Raw genomic sequence first — 6,056 nt, forward strand, 5'->3', positions numbered from 1 at the left:
CTTATCATCCCTGCAGTGAAATAATGAAATATAATTTGAAAGACACTCACTGATCTTAATGAACAGTTCTGAAATAAATAGTCTATATAGGATGAAGGTAAACATTATGTTCAGAATCAGAATGGCTTGGGAAGGAAGGGACTGCAAGGATCTTCAGATTCCAGCCCCCCACTCAGGCAGGATTGCCAAATGCTAGATCTAACACCAAATCAGGTTTCCCAGGTCCCCATCCATCCTAGCCTTGAATGCCTCCAGAGATGGAGCATCCACAATCTCTCTGGGCAACCTGTTCCAGCACATCACCATCGTCTCAGTAGAAAATTTCCCTCAGACATTTAATCTAAATCTTCCTTCCTTCAGTTTAAAACCATTATTTCCTCTTGTCCTATCACTATTTATCTGGGTAAAAAAGTTGTTTAAGTTGTTTTTCCTCCTGTTTTTAGGCTCTTTTAATATTGGAAGGCTACAATGAGGTCTTACTAGAGCATACTCATCTCTAGACTGAACAAGCCGAGCTCCCTCAGCCTGTCTTCATAGAAGAGGTGCTCCAGCCCACTGAGCACCTTTGTGGCCCCCATCTGGATGCTCTCCAAGAGCTCCACATCTTTCCTGTGTTTGGGGCTCCAGACCTGGACGCAGTGCTGCAGATGGGGCATCACGAGAGCAGAGTACAGAGGGACAATCACCTCCCTGTCCCTGCTGGCCACCCCTCTTCTGATGCAGCCCAGGATACCATTGGTTTTCCAGGCTGCAAACACACACTGCTGGCTCATGTTAAGTTCTTCATCTACCACGACCTCTAAATCCTTCTCAGCAGGGCTGCCCTCAAGCAGCTGTTTTCCCAGTCTGTGTATATTCTTGGAATTACCCTGATCCAAGTGCAAAACCTTGCTTTGTTGAACCTCGTGATATTCACAAGAGCCCACCTTTTGAATTTATCAAGATCCCTCTGGATGGCATCCCCTCCTTCTGCTTACCAACTGCCTTGCTCAGCTTGGTGTCATCAGCACTGATAAAGGCGTTAAAGAGTATTGATGCCAAGACGAACCCCTGGGGGTCACCACTCGTCACTGACCACCACCTGGACACAGAGCCATTGACCACAACCCTCTGACTGCAACTTTCCAACTAGTTCCTTGTCCACTGATTAGTCCATCCTTCAAATCCATATCTCTCCAATTTAGAGATAAGGATGTGGTGGGGGACCATGTCAAAGGCCTTGCAGAAATCCGAGTAGATGACATCAGTTGCCTTCCCTCTGTCCACCAATGTCATCACTCCATCACAGAAGGTCAGGCACGACCTACCCTCGGTGACGCAGTGCTGGCTGTCTGTGATCACCCGCTCGTCCCTCACGTGCCTTAACATGGCTTTCAGGAGATCTGTTCCATGATCTTCCCAGGCACAGAGGTGAGGCTCACCAGCCTGCAGTTTCCTGGATCCTCCTTCCTCTCTTTCTTATGAATGGATTCTTCCTCAAAATTATTTGAGACATCCTACTATATTTTTCAGTGTTTAAGGAATTCATTTTGAAACACTTACTAATGCAAATAACATTTTATTCTAGAAATGCTGTAATTTGTGAAAAAATTTGTGAAAAAATAGGTGTGACCAAGAAAGAGACACATTGATTATTAATGCTCAACAAGGGAAAATGTATTCTGCCATTAAGTACAAATAACCAGAATGATTTGTGGGATGGTTCTCCTCCTGCCTGAAATTGCCATTTCTCATGCAAGCAACCACGCTGTAGAAAAGTTGACATGTTGGTAATGATGTTGAGCAGAGGATTTACCAGATTCTTGGTTCACATTAATGGTCTGGAATTCGATCTGTAAAATTAAAGTTTGGGGTTTTCTCTTGATGATTATGTCTCCCCTTCTGTCCCTTCTCCTCTCTCATCAGCTCCTGGTAAGAAGGAATTCTCTTAGCTCACTTCAGTGGGCATTCAAGAAACAGCCTGAGCCAAACAGTGCTCCAAAGGTTCTTATTTTGTGTTGAGTTCTGAGAACTACTTTTAGAAGTACGGCTTTTTACTAGAAATGGAGGTTAAATATGCATTTACTGTCATCTGACTCATCATAGCCACAGTCCAGGAATTCTACAGCAATTAAATTTAAGGGCAGAATGGTAAATTTGAAAGTAAGCTTACTGGAAAATGCTTAACTTCTTAAAAATATTCATTATACAATCAAATTCATATATGGCATATGTGGAATACGTACATTTTATAAAATACACACACTATATACACATTCCTCTGTTATATGTGCATATAAAGCATATTATGCTTATGTATAATATACATATATTATATCTATACTAAGCATTATATATATGTTTTTCTCGTTCCCAGAAGAAATTTTCAGTTTGTGAGGGAAAAAAATAGCATAAAAAAACCCTGCAGCTAAAAGGGTTTGGCTTTCAAACAGTTATTTTGTTCCAAAATTCTGTTCTGTTTTTAATATGAAGTTCTCTGTGCTCTGGGTCAAGCCCTGACAAAATTCTGGACTAGATAAGGAAACAAATTATTGAGTAGAGAAAGAAGTAGAAGATTACAAGTGTTTCTATCCCTGTTTTTGTCTCTCCACTCTCTGAGGTAGAACTGCATGCAACAAAGCAGGAGGTAATTTTCTTGTAATAAACCAGAAATTATGACAAGGATATTTGTAAATAATGAAGTGCATAACAGTGAACAAAAAGTCTGTTGAGTTTGTCTTCTGATTTAAATGGTCTGGATTCATGCAGCTGCCCAAAACAGACTCCTGACTGCCATTCTAGACAAGGGAAATTACAGCATAAACTGTCAAGTTCTGAGAATGTTACCTGTTTTACTGCAAATCAGTGTCCCCAGTGAAAGATAAACATACAGTAGTACAGAAATGTTGCAGTTAGCAAAATGGCTATGCAGAAATACTGCTCTCTTGTGAATTGGCATCCTGGTTCAGGAGGGACTTTGGATTCCCTGGTGAGTTGGGCACGAGTCAGTTCAGAGTCTCAAAGCACAGCAGTCTTGCACACTGTCACATTTGGACTGTCAAGCAGAAAGAATGGCCTCCATGGGCTGAGCGGAGCTGCAGAATTCAACAACTTGGCTGTGATTTTATATTATGCTTAAAGCAAGAGTGGATATATGCTGTGGGATGTGGACCAGGCTGACTGGGCACCACAACCAGTGCCCACACCCTGACATGGATTGACTGAATGGTGTATTCTCTTTTGGGTACAGCAGTGCACAAAAGTCTTCCTCAGGTGCCTGTGCTCACCTCATCTCTATCTCATGATCAGTTTTGAATGGTCCTTTTTCAAACATTTCTGATTAAAAGCCATGAAATGTACGATGTGATGTCATACAACGTGTTCAGATCCCAAATGGCCATAACCAGGTTCTTGTCTCTTCTCTTCCAGTTTTAGGGACCACACTTTTCTCTCTCTCTTTTCCTTCTCTCATGAGGGAAGCTGAGCACTAGATTTCTGTTTCTACTGCTGCTATCATTCCTCCCACCTTCTCACCCACTGGGGCAGAAGAATCACATGTGAAGTTTTTTTCTACCTCGGTTCCCCTTCCTGTCTTCTCTCCCAGGTACCCGGCTGGGATCTAAGACAAAGGGAAATCATGAAACTACAGAGCTCACACTGGGAACCCTCATGGAATGTCTAAACTAGATACTGAAAATATCTTTCCTCTCTAAATTCTCTCTTTCTTTAAAATGACAATAGCCACTCTGTGTCAAGCCAAGCATTGTTCTACCTCTGGATCTGACAAAAATAGGGTCAGATATTTAAAGAAAAAGATGGTGGAAGTAGAGAATGTGTAGAGTAATTCTTTTCCAATTCAGAATCCTAAACATTGGTATTCAGCCAAGAGGCCCGCCATAACCAAAGGCTGTATTTGCAACATCGTGTTTGGAGGCTTTGAAGCACCTTTATCCATCTTTCAAATCCAGTTTTAAATTCCATCATATTTCTGACCACCAAAATCTCCTGCTATGAGAAGCTTCATAACTTCATTACTTACTGAATAAAAGATAGACTTGCTTTTGTTTGGTTCCAACACTCAGCCAGTAAAATTTCATGGCTGAAGTCAGCAAAATGTAAACCTGTTGTTTCATGAGCAATGACTCACGATTGGCCATCTGGTGCATGTGTCCTCTGTTCCTGCTCAGACGTGAATGTTCCCTGCATCCATCCCACTTCTGACATCTCTCCTTGACCACGTGTACACAGACAGGTTTGTGCTCGCTGGCTGGCTGTCCAAGATGCATGTGCTAATTTGCCAGTGCAGTATTGAATAGTTGAGTCTTATCGTCCACTCTGTGGGAGGAGAAACTGGGATTTTTTCTTCCTTCTAGAAATCAATTTGCTCAAACCTTCTAGGAGCACAATGGTCTGTGAGATTTTCATCCTTCTACCGCAGGTCTCTCCCTTTGCCTGCTGCTTGGGGGTACTCAGAGATAACAACTGCAGGAGCCTTCTGTTACCAATCAGAGGTAAAAGTCATCGGTGAAGTCAAATAAAGAAAAAGACCCAAACTGTTGGGAATGTTAAAACAGATGTTGTAGATTATTCTGAAATGTTTAACTGGAAATTTCTCAGAAGCCCTTTCGCAGAAATAGTTGAAGTTATGATGAATTGGCATTTTTCAGTGAAGCTGTAGATGAAGGAATGTTCCAACACCTCTTTCAAAAATTTGTGACAATAGTGACTTTTTTTGCTGCTTATTCTCAGATCTCACTTCTCTTCCCATCTACAAGATTATGCCCACAGTTGCACCTTTGCCATGTTTTTGTAGTGATTAATTTCTGAATTTCAGTGTATCAGGTTAGGATCCTATTTGCCTTCTTGGCCACGGGGGCACATTGCTGGCTGATAAAAAAGTATATGTGAAAAGAGGAAGCAAGAGAATAAACCAGTGCATAAGTCGTGTTACACTTAACATTTAAATATTCTAATTAAACTCCAGATATTTTTTTCCTAATAGAGCAAGTAGAATCATAAGAAAATAAACTGATATTTATGACATCTTTGAGGGTGACAGCTGGCACTAATACTCTTATGATATTATTACAGAAATCTAAAATTTACAGAAAACTTCAACTTCAGCTGTCTCCTACAAACACAGGGCTGGAGAACTCAGTGCAGTAATTTCCCTCCCAACAGTACAAGAAATCTTTTCTGACTGGTTTTCCCACATCACTACTCTGACACCAAATTTTACAAATAGTCTCTGCTTATCTTCCCAGATAAACATCTACTTCTAGTTTCCACAAAGGATAAACATTCAGATTTTTTTTTTTTCTGGATTGGACACAGACCAATATTTTCCTGACATTTGTAATGTTCTGGACACCACAGTCACTTTGTGAAAATGTATTCAGTTCCATCACTGATGTCACTCACAAAACTGACAGTGAAGTTACGTTCAGTGCCCGGTTCTAGGAAGGTTTAAAGGTCTTTGGCTTTGGGTCAAAACTGTCAAGTTTCTCTAGCACTAACATGGCATGAATTAAATACAGCAATACTTTATTTGACAGAAGAGCATCGGCCTATGACTACCTAAGACGAGAGAAGACAAATGACAGTATAAGTCTATCATTGGTGAAGTTAAGGGGGCGGGTAAGGGAATCTACAGTGAAGGTAGAACTACAGAAGGCTTTTGCTGTCTCAGTTTTGGAAACAAAATTAAGACAAAATATATTAAGTAATATTATATTAGTATTATAATAATAAACTTACTATAAAAAACTTATAATATTATAAGTTTGAAGGGATAGAACTCACAAGAGAGAAATAACATATTAATCATTGATTGCCAAGATGATCATAGAATCCCAGAACGGCCTGGGTTGCAAAGGCCCACAGCGCTCACCCAGTCCCAACCCCCTGCTGTGTGCAGGTCGCCAACCAGCAGCCCAGGCTGCCCAGAGCCACATCCAGCCTGGCCTTGAATGCCTGCAGGGATGGGGCATCCACAGCCTCCTTGGGCAACCTGTTCCACTGCCTCACCACCCTCTGCATGAAAACTTCCTCCTCACATCCAACCTAAACCTCCCCTC

This window comes from Meleagris gallopavo, chromosome 2 (genome assembly GCF_000146605.3).
Source record: "Meleagris gallopavo isolate NT-WF06-2002-E0010 breed Aviagen turkey brand Nicholas breeding stock chromosome 2, Turkey_5.1, whole genome shotgun sequence".
In the NCBI taxonomy this organism is placed as follows: domain Eukaryota; kingdom Metazoa; phylum Chordata; class Aves; order Galliformes; family Phasianidae; genus Meleagris; species Meleagris gallopavo.